Genomic DNA, 12634 nt, shown 5'->3' on the forward strand with positions numbered 1-12634 from the left:
TTGTAATTTGACAATAGTAACATCAATTAACAGTTTAATTGGGGTTGCAAAGAAGTGGTGTAATTGAAAAGGCTATAGTCCAGTGAGAAGCAAATTGATAAGTTGCATTTCAAATTAATTATAACTAGTAAAATGTTGGGTAGTAGGTTTATTTTTGACAAAGTCTCTAAATACTAAATGTCTACAGATGTTTGATGGAAGAGGACAATAAGGTGACAGATAAATATAGTGGTGTAGAAACCACTGTTACTGCAATGAAATCACAAGTTACTGCTCATTTACAAAGTATAGCTCAGAACACACTTTGCCCTGAAGTGCTTTCCTCCTTGAGCATCTGTGTATCACCTGCTTTGAAGCCATTTGATGGAACAGGAAGTGGACTGAAGTGGCCGTTCATAATACATATAGTATGACAACTAGATAGAATTGAAGCAGCTTGCTTTTCTCTCTCTGTAGAGAGAGATAAATCTCCTTCCAAGGTGATTTCTGTGAGGAGCATACAAAGTAGTGAATGGTCTGTGAAACTAAATCCTGACAGTACAACCTGGAGAAAAAGAGAGGTTTGAGGTCAAGTTCTTTTAACCAAAAGAATTCTGCAGATTCCAAGCTGGATGGCTTTGCTCTGGAGAAGATACTCAGTGTGTCCAGTGCAGGATCATATTCCAGATTCATGTCTTTATTATTTACTTGTGGTGGTGCTTATTTCCTAGCCATCCAGATTTTATAAACTAAAATATTGAGGAATGATGAAAAGAGAGAATGATTGCTGTTAGACATTTCAGTTTATAAGGCACAGTACTCTACTGAATCACACAGACCAGACTGAAGACAATACTTCACACACCTTTGTAAGGCTACTGAATGTAGCAGTCTGATGAGAGGAACCAGATGCAAATGAGGCTGAGCGTCTGAAGAACAGCCCTCCATCCATAGTGGAAAACTGAATAGCTGATACAGAAGGCAAAGTGCCCTCTCAGCTGGTATTCCTCAGTGACAAGATCCCCGCCACTGCTAGAAGTCCTAGACTTTTTGGTAATACCTACAGCCTGGAACAAACACTGAATAAAAGGCTTACATTTCCCAGCTGTGTTGGGGAAGAATGGATGCTGAGATCGATTCTTCCAGCAACTTGAAAATTTTAGGAGATAACTTAGGGGATACAAAATCTTCTGAAACCTTAGCAAATTTCTTATCGTCTTGTCTTTCTAGAATTACAAGGAAATTAATTACAAGAACACTTCTAAAGATACAATATTTTAACTTAAAATGATATTATTTTGGCCACATACGTGAATATATTGCACCATGTATATTGTACTTCTACATGAAAGCACAGTCTAACAATCAGAATACTTAAATTGTTTTCCAGGGAAGATATGTGATTTTAGAACATTGAAGAAGAATGATAAAAACCTTCAATAAGTCCCAGTAAATGATTAAAAAAAAAAGAATAAAAAAAGGCAGAAGCATTGACTGTAAAAAGTGTATGGTCAATGACTATATTGAAACCAAGGATAGGCTGGCTCCTCTAGTTGTGTTTTAATCAGATCTTTATTTGGACATTAGGGCTGGGAGGCAGCAAAGCCTGAGGCGCAGACTTGGCAAAAGTGCCCAACATTGCCCTACTATTGCTTTGATCCCCTTCCAACTGGGGAAAATCTGGACAGAAACAGAGGGAACATTGCAGCTCTGCACTTTCCACTATATACTGATTATCTTGATCTCTGTCCTCAAGCTTGCATCAATTGCCTTCTCTTGGCTGAAAACCCATTCATCATTTTATAACTGTGAATCGATGAATCTCAGTATAAAACCTTATAAGCTTTAAATGGTCCAGAATTAGTATGCGTAGTGGAAAGAGTCCAATCAATCAATCAACAAAAATTAATCTGTCTTGTAAAGAATGGCCTTCAGATCAATTCCCTTTGTGAGCTGAGCCATAGTATTGACTGAGCTGTGGGAACAGATGATGAACCTAAAAATTCTGCAAATTGAACGATTTAAATTAGTACCACAAATATTAAATCAATCCCAGGTGACGTGTTCTAGTGTTTATCCTAAAATTAAATCTGGACAGCTGTTGAACAGTGTTATTTTTCATAGATTTGTAGCTCTCTGGGCTGGATTTCTGTCCTGTTCCAATGCTTTTGTTGTTTTATATTTGCTGAATTGGAACTGAATTCTAATCAGTCTGATTAGGGATAGTTGGCCTCAGGGATTTTTCATGTGTGACAGAGAAAGAGAGAGAAGGGCTGATTGGAGTTGTGACTCACTGCATGAGAAATGACCAAAGTTAGTACCTCTTTCAGGAATATAAGCAGAGCAGAACTCAAGGATTGTGAAGTCTTCTTTAGCATGAGCTCACAGATCAGTGCAAAACATTTAATTGACTCAGGGTGTATGTGTACCTTTAGTGCCCTTACTACACGTCTAGCTCTTGAGCCATACGCAAGGCTTTGGTTTCTGGCATGATTGATATAAATCCTTAAATCTATTCTAAATTGGAAAAGAAAGAAGGAAGGAAAGGAAGGAGCATTATTTTGTCATCTAGGCATGATAACAGTGATGTCTTCCAGCTTTGGTTATTTTCCCGTTGAAAACAGCAGCTTTCAATATCTGGAAGCAATAATCAGGAAAAAAAAACAAACAATTGAAAAAATAGCATTGCATCACTCTCCTTTCACATCTGTAAGACTCTCACCAAATGCATCTGCTTCCCCACCTAACGTCAGATTTGTATTCAAGTTTCCTTTGAAATAACTAAGCTGATGAAAAATGTTTTCTGGGCTGAGAAACAGAGTTGTACTCTAACAGAGGTTTGATTGGGGCTGATGGTAAGTGATGTTGAATGCTCAGATTGTTCTTAACAGAATTACTTTTTCACAATAGTGTTTGTGACTTTCCTACTCTCTTCTTCTCCAGCAATAACTTTTTCTTTTATACCAGAAGCTGCACAACAATAAAATAGTCAGAACAGGTGGAAAGCAATGGCTGGAGAGCTGTAAGTGAGGAGGGGAGCTGGCTCAGGGAGGCATCGTGCAGGGGAGTGTTTTTGGGCAGCACCCAAGTCCACAGCAAGGGCTTCAGTTAATGACGGGTACTGTGATTTCTTTTGCAGATGGTATTCACAGCACACAGTAAAAAAGGAAGGCAGAAAAAACAACCTGATTAAATACCAGGGCACTGCAGGAAATACTGGCCAGCGAGAATCTCAGTCTCGCCTTTCATACATTTCTCTAAAACACAGTGTTTTGGAGTGGGTGGGCTCATGTGCCCTTGTTCCTCATAGTTAACTGGGATCTCACAAAAATACATGGGAAGGTGAGTGAAAAAAATCCCTGGACAATACAATAAACATTTCCCCTATTCTTTTCCTAAATTCATGCTCTTTCTCTCCAGTAGCTGAAAGTTGACTTTCTTCTTGAAAGAGCCCCCTTAATTTAGCAGATAGCAGTGCATTTTTTCAGATGTTTTCTAAGTATCCTGGAGATACAGTATTGTTTCATCTCTCATGTTTGCTTTCTTAAGAGCATACAAGACAGTTCAGTTAAGAGTAGCAACTTAAAAAATGAAAGCTGTTATGTGTGTCCATATATATACATATACACACATATGCATGTGGATCTATCTGTAGTTGCACTGCGGCTCCCTGCAGCCTAGGTAGCCGTATATACTGTGGTCATTTTCTGGGAAGGCACTAGCTCTGGTTGCTGAAGTGATTTGGGATGAATTCTTCACTGAATCTTGATGTTGCTGTTGCAACACTAAATTTTGACCACATGGAAGCTTTTAAGATCAGTAAAAATTCGAGACTCTTCATGGCAATGTGTCCTGTTTACTGCTGCACCGTTGTGGCCATTGCTGTAATTCAGGTACAATTCAAGTGTTACTGAAAAACACATCTAATTTAATGACTTTTCATCTCAGAGCATTAATGGAAAGGCTCGTATGATACAAATACATTTGCAAGCAAGGACAATTAACTTAGCAGCAGCAGCTGGGTGAGGAAATATTGTGGCCTGAGAGCAAAGAGAGCTGTTATGTATATTACAATGCCCAATAAATCATTTAAAGCAAGAACCAATTATCTGATAATTTCCAGCGTCTGCTCTTCAATTAACACACTGAATGTGCACCTTTAAAGAGAAAGAGTGATTTTTTTCCCAATGTATTAATTTTTTTTTTCAACCTAGAGATAATATATATGGGTTTTGTTATTAGTTTTTAGACTAGACTCCACTGCTGAGAATCCAGCTGCTTTTAGGATCTTTCACCCTGGTTTACAGCAGGCATGGGGTTACCTGTTCTCTGCACCTGATGGCATTTTGTAGCACATTTAATATAGCATTAAAATTTGAAAGTTTTAATGAGGAGATGAAAGGGGCAATGGGAGCAGGCTGGGATAAAATGCCCTGTGTGAGGCTGTGGTGCAGGTGGAGAAAGGAAAGAGATGATGGTATGGCAACGAAATGTGTCTTTGTAAGGGAAGCTTAGTCACTTGATTCAATACACTGTGTCAACACAACAAAAATAATCTGACTCTGCTCCTTTTATTGGTCATTTTAATCTCTTCTTCTCACTTCCAGCGAGTTTCTTATATGTATGAATTCTCGCAACAAGCAAAACCAAACTTATTAGTATTCAAGTTATGAATTAGGAGAACACGAGCACCCTCATGCATTCTTCTTACTGTATGTTCAGTATGTTTATGTATTAATTACACAGGGAAAATTAAAAAAAGATTAATGTTCCTAAAATTAGAGCTGGTATTCAGGCAACATGCCAAGGGGGCTCACCTGCCCAAAGCAGCATCCTGATCCAAACCACTGCAGAGCTGCTGAGGGGTCCCTGGGAGTGCAGATCTCACCTCCTGATGCTAGCACAGATGCTCAGCTCTGGGGCACACATTAAGGGAAGCCTCTGAACCTGGGCTGGGGTCAAGGTGAATGTTGAAGGCTGTTCTTCATGAAACTGTGAACCCAATGGTGGAATCATCATCCTCGGTGGTGTTTCAGAGGTGTGTGGGTGTGATGATTAGGTACTTGGTTAGGTGGCGGGCTTGGCGGTGGTAGGTTGATGATTGGACTTGATGATATCAAGGGTGTTTTCCAATATAAATGCTCCTATGATTCTATTATTCTATATGGGGACTCGTGGAAAAAAATTATTAAAGATAGTTGTTAATCTCTATGGTGATTTGCAGACAAATTGCTTTGCAATTACTGAGAGCAACTGTATGGACTATAAAAGCTTTGTGCCTTGCAAGCAAAGGAACATTTCTTCTGGAGAATTTCTAGATAACATACTGCACAGTAAAAGACAAATTCATGCACTGAGTCCAATTGATTCCTGAAGTGGTGCAATGAAAAAGATAGATGAACTGCAGTAGAACTACCAAGTCAGGAGTTCTTGTCCAGAGCTCCAAGGTCAAATATACAAAAACTGAAAAAAACCCAACAGTGCAGTATATGTTCTTGACAGAAATTTGCAAAATTAGCATGAGAATTGTTTTGCATTTATTTTAAGAAGTGCGTTATTAGGCATATTATTTATGTTAATGCTCTTATGCATATAGCGTGCAAATGCTTCAACAGCTTCTTTATGCTTAATAAAAATAATATACAGCATCTTCTAACTAGTTTTAAACTATTTACTGCACTTGATTTCTCTTAATTTTCATTTAGTGGGATGTAAACAGTAAAAATAGAAAAATTACAAAAAATAGGAGTCATATATTAATTATATATTCAGCTTTATAGATTTTTTTTTATGCCTGGAGCACTACAGAAATTAATATACAAAACCCTGAATGGGAATTACAAAAGGTGCTCTTTGATATCAACACTAAATTTAGGATTTAATCAAGTTGGGTGTGCAACAGTTCAACCTGATGGCATTCAGTGTTAGCTGTGCTTTAATAGTCCACATTATAACTCATCTAATTTTAGAATTTTGATTTGTTTATCGAATAAAAAAATATTATCTACTCTGAATAATCAGTAAATAAATTAACTGTGTATTAACTAGAGAGATGGTTTAAATTTCCTATCTTTGAAATAATCCTGGATTTACAAGAACTAATGATGACTAATCTCACTTAGTACTAAAGAGAACAAGTGCTTACTGGAAATTTTGCCCTGTTTTTGCTGTTTTTACATGCATAAATCTTCCAAGATTTAACACTTGATGAGACTCTGCATGAAAGCTGAGTATAAACCATGGATACAGTTAATTTCATATTGAGGAAAATCTGCAACTATATTAATCCTCAGAAAATTAAAATTAATAGAATAATTTCTGTTAACAAACTGCATTGCCTGAAGCAATTGCAGCAAAACATCATTGTTATTCAGTAGCACTGTGTGGGTGGAGAGCAATGAGCTGAAAGGACCTGCAGATCATTGCTTGCACATTTCACTCATAAACACAACAAATTGCTTTATTGCAGCGCGGTGTAGTTACACACGATATGCTGTGATGAACAGTTTTCTTCAGTGTTACATTTCCTTGCAGGTTTTTGCATATCCTAGTGCTGTCACTGTGTTTCCAGGACAGCAGTGAGATGGAGATCTCTGTCTCAGAGGTTGTTTCCTGCTGCAGTGAGATGTGCTGAATGCTGTAAACAAAATCCATCAGAAGGTCCCCTCTAAGGCCCCAACTTCCCATCAGTCCCTCGTCTGTCTGACATATATCGCCTTTGCTACTGCAATAGAAGAGAAAAAACGTGAGGGTTTAGCAACTTGACAAAATTTAAGAGCAAATGTGTAAAGTCTGGGTGTAACCGTGACAGGAAACCTTCTCTGCAGGGGGCACGGGTAAGATTAATGTTATATTGACTCAACAGAAATAGAGGGGATAGCTGAGTAGTTCATGCTGTAAGGATCTCCTGAAGTTGCTGTAGGTCTTCTGAAAAAGATTGGCTCTGCTGTTCCTCAGGCCAAGCATCCTGGCAAGACAAGCTCAGCAATTTGGGCCAGGCTTTGTATGCAGCGCAGAGGAAAGCCCTGCAGGTTGTTCATGTTTGAAATGGCTGCAGCAGGATTTTAGTGTTCTGAGTAATTGTAGCTGTGGTCATAGCACACAGATGACAGAACAATAAAAGTCGTGGAAAGGAATAATAACCTCCATGGCTTTGCCAGTGCAGTTCAGATGGATAACAAAATACAGCATGCTTGAATTTTTCTAAAGAAAAAAAATCTTTTTTTGGAATCTTCTTCATCCACCTATCTACTAAAGAATTTACTTCTCCAGTTCTTACTAGTAGTAAAAAGCAAAGATTTTGTATATAGTAGTAAGAAATAAAGTTTGTACAATCTTCAGCTGTTTTCCAACCTACATTGTCTGTTAAATATTCCTCTCTCTGCTTTCTTTTTTTCTCTGTTTTGTGTTGGAACAGTAAGGAGTTCTTATGCATTGAGATTCTCCATAGAGAGTTCAGATGTTAGGATGATAAGCAGAAATCAAATAGTCTTTTAAAATCATAGGCTTGTTTGTTGTCAGTGTGCAGTAGGAAATCTAATGTATTTACTGCTGATGTGAATACGGATAAGCTAGTGGCAAGTGGGAAGGATGATTATCATACTGAGAATTCATCTACTAAAAAAGACTAAACACATACAGCAAAAGCCAGAGGATATAGAAACAGCAGCACCGCTAATATGGAACAACTACAAGATCAACTAATTAGTTTCAAGTACCATTCTGCCTTTGGAAAGTTTTCTATGTGGCTCAAAAATGGCTCAAATAATTTCCTCATATTTACATTCAGGGCTGGTTTTGCAGGTCTATAGAAGCTTTTCTACTTCTGCTGTCACTGCAAGGCTTGTGTGCCTTGTGGAATAAACTCAATTTTTTATCTTTCCTGAGTATCTGAAGAAGAGTTGCTCATGAGAATCAAGCACACCCATGTGTGTACAACCCAAACGAAGAGTTGAGCAAAGGAAATGAGTAAATGGAATGGATTAAATTTAGAGGTAAAGGGCATTAAGCAGCAGTATGTTCCAGTGAATTGAATTCAAAGAGCAAGAAGAACTGAAATCCTGGGCAGGTGAAATCCTGATCCTTTGGGAGATGATAGCCAAAATTCAGATGATGTCTTTTGGTCGCTAATTTGCTCTCTGTATTCTATTACTTTGCAACTTTTGTAGTTGCAGGTAACCAACCCTCACTGAGATAGTTCAGAAGCTGAGTTACCACGCATACATGCATATAGATCTGTATGGTCTCAGGCTCTGAGCATGACAGTCAGTTTTCTAACAGTCATCTCACACTTATCATCTGTCCCTGACCCTATAGATAACACCAGGTCAGCTGAATCTGTACTTTGAGCAGTGTGCAATGATTTCATACCACAGTCCTTACCTGCAGCTCTTTTTTATGTAGTGACATGGGAAGCATGCACACCATTCAGTCCCAAATATCCTTCACATCACCCTGCTTCACCGTATCCATCAGGGTACCAAAGCCTTCATTAGGACAGGTTACATTCATGTGTATCTTAGGGCCACTGATTGGAAGCACTGTGGTCTAACCCTCATGTGAATTACATAAGAATGAGATAGAATCTCTAAAATAGTTTGATCTTGTTTCATTGGCAATATCAACAGAAATAGTAAAAGAAGGAAAAAAGCTTGCTTGATATTTTTCTATTTCTAGTATTTGTTCTTTTGATTAATGATTAATAATACAGACATTTCAGCTGAGTATTTCTGAAAAGCTTCCCGACAATAGGAGACCTCAGAAGTTATCCACCAGACTAAGTGAAACAGCTTTGTAATTTATGGTATCTTTATCTCATTTTGGTTAAAATGGTAGTAAATTTAGTGTAGAAAAAAAGTCTTGCAAGGGTGAGAGTCTAGATTAATTGATGTAAAGGAGAGAAGGTCATTGATTTGAAAGTTCTTTCCAGTTCTAATTTCTATGCACTGAGGAGGGTGACAGATAACACTTCATGAAAACTGCATTTTTATTGACTTTTGTGATTAAATGATTCTGTTGTTCAAAGTAATTCTTATATTCAGTGGATATGCTTAGCTGCATAGTAGCAAACCATCTATAAGCAGTAGAAAAAGTACAATTATTCTGACTCCTGCACTGAATAAAAATCAGAGGGTAAATTCTTCAAGCCATGAGTGCTTGTCTTGCAAAATAAATCATAAGAATGAGCCAATGTGTAATTAATTATTCTGCCTTTGGCGGAAATTAGTGCATTTAAGTTATCTGTTTGATTCAATAAGTTTAATCAATTCATTTCATTGTTGATCAGGAGAGGAATGCAATAATTTAGAAGACTGACTTGCTTTAATGTGTGGGTTTTGTTTTGTTTTTGATACAGTCTGATAAGTAAATGAGGAATTCTCCTAATGTCTACCCTGATAGATGGCTATCCATTGCTAGGGCTCGACCTGTCATGTGTTTCACCTATCCAAATGGCTTTTCCATGAGAAGTCTTGGGCCCTGAGCACCTGCACCCACCTAATACTTCTTAGAAATTGTGAGTGATGCTGATGTTTTAGAGTTTATGCCATTGAAAGTAGGATTTTATGAATTGCTCTCTGGTGCCTTGTGGAACAGTCTGTCTCTCTTCTTACAACTTCGTCAGCCCAAAATACTGACAGGAGTTCTCAGCAGCATCTTCAGGAGACTGTGAGATAGCCAGGAATAGACGAGGACAGGCAGGTCTGTTAGAGGCAGCCAGGCCGAGGGGCAGCACTTGCTCAGATCTGCAGTTTGACTCAGATCAGATGAGAAACATGCTACTCTAGAGAAAGCAAAAAGCTCCAACATCATCTCAGTGCAGCCTTCTCCAGTCACAGCCTGAGTTATACTGACCCCAGTGTGTCTTCACAAGGTAGCCGACCTGCGTAGACCTGCATCAGGAGCTTGGTTCAATCTTTTTCCACCAGAGACTAAAATTCCCCCACACAAATAGCTTTCTTGTTCATGATCATGTCCCAGCTGTGGAGAGATGAAGAAACCTATTGATAAGGCTTCACATTCTGAATAGAAATTATAACTCAGCTCACCCAAGATGAAGCTGAGCCTCTTTTCAAAGTAAAAATTGCTGGACTTTGTGAGGGAGAACTTTGTAGCTTTACTGCTGCTGAAATTGCAATCTGCCAGGGACAATTCTGCCAAAAGAGCTGCTTGTAACATGGCTCCTGTGACAGAGGTCAGCACAGACAGTACAGGATTTCGATGACCTTCCACTTCAGTAAATATTGCTAAACCAAAAGGTCCAAGTAACTCATAACTGATTAATTACCATGTTCCGAAGAAACATATTTATTATCCTGTAACTCAATAACACAACGTTTATGTGGAAAATAAAAGGCTATTAGGAAGCAAAACATGTAAAACCTTAATCTCCTGAGAGCCAAGTTACCTTATAACATCAGTAAGAGTTGCCAAGGCAATAAGCAAAGCAGCCATTTACTACTTGGCTTAGACTTTTTTTTCCACTCTTAGCAAACGAACGTGCTGCTGCGGTTAGCAGGGTAGGAGTGAGGGGAGCAACTGGCCATACAAGCCCCTGATACATAGTCTGCCCTAGAGGAATGCTGCCCATTCCACTTCAAAAGTTTTCTATCTGCTTTTTCATTGAAACATACCTGGAACTGACCCTTAAATTCTTACTTAGAAGTGCCAGTATAGATTTTCCATCTTCACTTTAGGTTTTAGCAGTTTTTATGTTTTTTTACAATATACATAGGTTGAAATTTGCTGTGGTAGGAGGCTAAATACAAATTGTTTTAAAAAACAAATAAGATCAGACTTACTCTTTGGTCCAATAGATGGAGTCAAATATTTTGACTTTTAGCCAGCTCAGTATTTTCAAAAGATTTTGCCAGATTCATCAATATGTTTCTAGAATCATCACTCCTACTACAAAAACCTCAGACAAAAGGTTTCTCATTTGTGAAATAAATCATTAGTGCCAAAGATGATTAGGAACCTGGGAATTTAGATTTTGAATGTACTTTCTTGTTAAATTTTTGTGGTGATAATGCTGACGAGAGCTGGGTCATGACTAGGCTGGACATGATTGCTGCAATCATTTTTAAAATACACTAATAAGAATATCATTTCTTCGTGCACAAAGAAGGTCTCAGACTGATCTCTGCTGTTGTTAATAGCGAAAGTGTTACTGAGTTTTTTTTCTCTGGTTGGAACAGACATTTTCTTTTTAACTACAAATTCTGAGTCATCAAGGATCTGCCTTCAATTAGACAATGTTAGATTGAAGCAGTTCTATATAATTTCACATACAGTGTTGTATTGCTGGTAGTTCTTCTACCTTCTAATTAGCTGCAGTAGGTGGGTCTGATTCTACATTAGGATATCTCTGTATCCCAACTGAAGGCAAAAGCCAGTTTGTGCAGTGTGACCAAGAGAGGGAACTGGAGCACTGCGGTCAGCTGTCACCATTCACACCACTCTCCAGTGCTCATGTTCTGCAGAGCTTAAAGCCAAGTTTATATGCCAGCATCAGTTCCATGGCAATGCCATTGCTTGTTTTCTGTGCTGAAATACAGAAAATAGTTGGGTTTAGATACAGTTTAACTGTGAAAACGTACACAGTTTGACTCTGCATCTTGGCAGCTTGATCTTTCGTGCAAATCCATTGGTATGATGTAGCTCATGCACGGTATTTTTGCTGGAAGGCATACTAATGTCCATTAGAAGGGCAGAGAGAAAAAGAAGATTGATGAGATCTTCAGCCAGTGTTGGCAGTTTTTAAAGTTTTAAAGTTCCACACGTTTGTCTTCAGAAGATATGACCACAGAGAGGTTAAGTAAGCTCTATGGTTTATATATTACATACCGTTACAGAACTAGAGGTAGAATTCAGGAAATCCTGATTCCCAGTCCTGATCAGACAATGAGGACACATGAAGTGAAAAGCAAAGACATACAAGATATTAGCCAAATTTTAATTCAGCCTGTTCTCGTATTCCAAAACTTCACAGTTTTGGTAATATTTAACAGCACTTTTTACTTCCACAGAATGGAATTAAAATGTCCCATTTCATCCCCTTCCATCAAAGGAGGACCCTTATGTTTTTGTAATCATGAGAAGTGACTACTTACCAGAGTATGCTGTGAGCTTCTCAGCCAAGTAGAGCTGGAGCCCAGTGCAGGCTTTTCTAAGTCACTGACTGTGCTCTGCTTCATTGGCAGGTACAGCTGGGTAAATCTTACTGTGCATAAGTGAAATCTTACCAGCTGACAATAGAAACATATACTTCTGTGTCTCGTGTTTGTGTTTCTGTCAAGTGCCATGGCATTCAGGATCACTGGAAGTAGGGTGGATAATTTGGTAGAACTGGTAAAAATTTATTCTGCTCTGTGATCTATCAACTCAGTAGAAATTTATGTTTAGAATCCTACCAGCTCCATGGGCTTGCACTGAGAGATCTGTGGAGTCTGCATGTAACTGTTGATACTTATTCCACATCCTACTGGTGAAATGGTGTCTTTTTCCAATCCAATAAACAAAGTTTGCACTAAGCCATCAAGTAAAATTACATCCAATAACATGTTCTGGACAAGGATTGAATCAGATCTTGGAAAAGCAGGATATCAAGTGTATCCTTTCCAATTAAGTTGTACTATAAAACAAGGAAAATGTTTTT

Source organism: Phasianus colchicus, chromosome 15 (genome assembly GCF_987193195.1).
Source record: "Phasianus colchicus chromosome 15, bPhaCol1.hap1.1, whole genome shotgun sequence".
In the NCBI taxonomy this organism is placed as follows: domain Eukaryota; kingdom Metazoa; phylum Chordata; class Aves; order Galliformes; family Phasianidae; genus Phasianus; species Phasianus colchicus.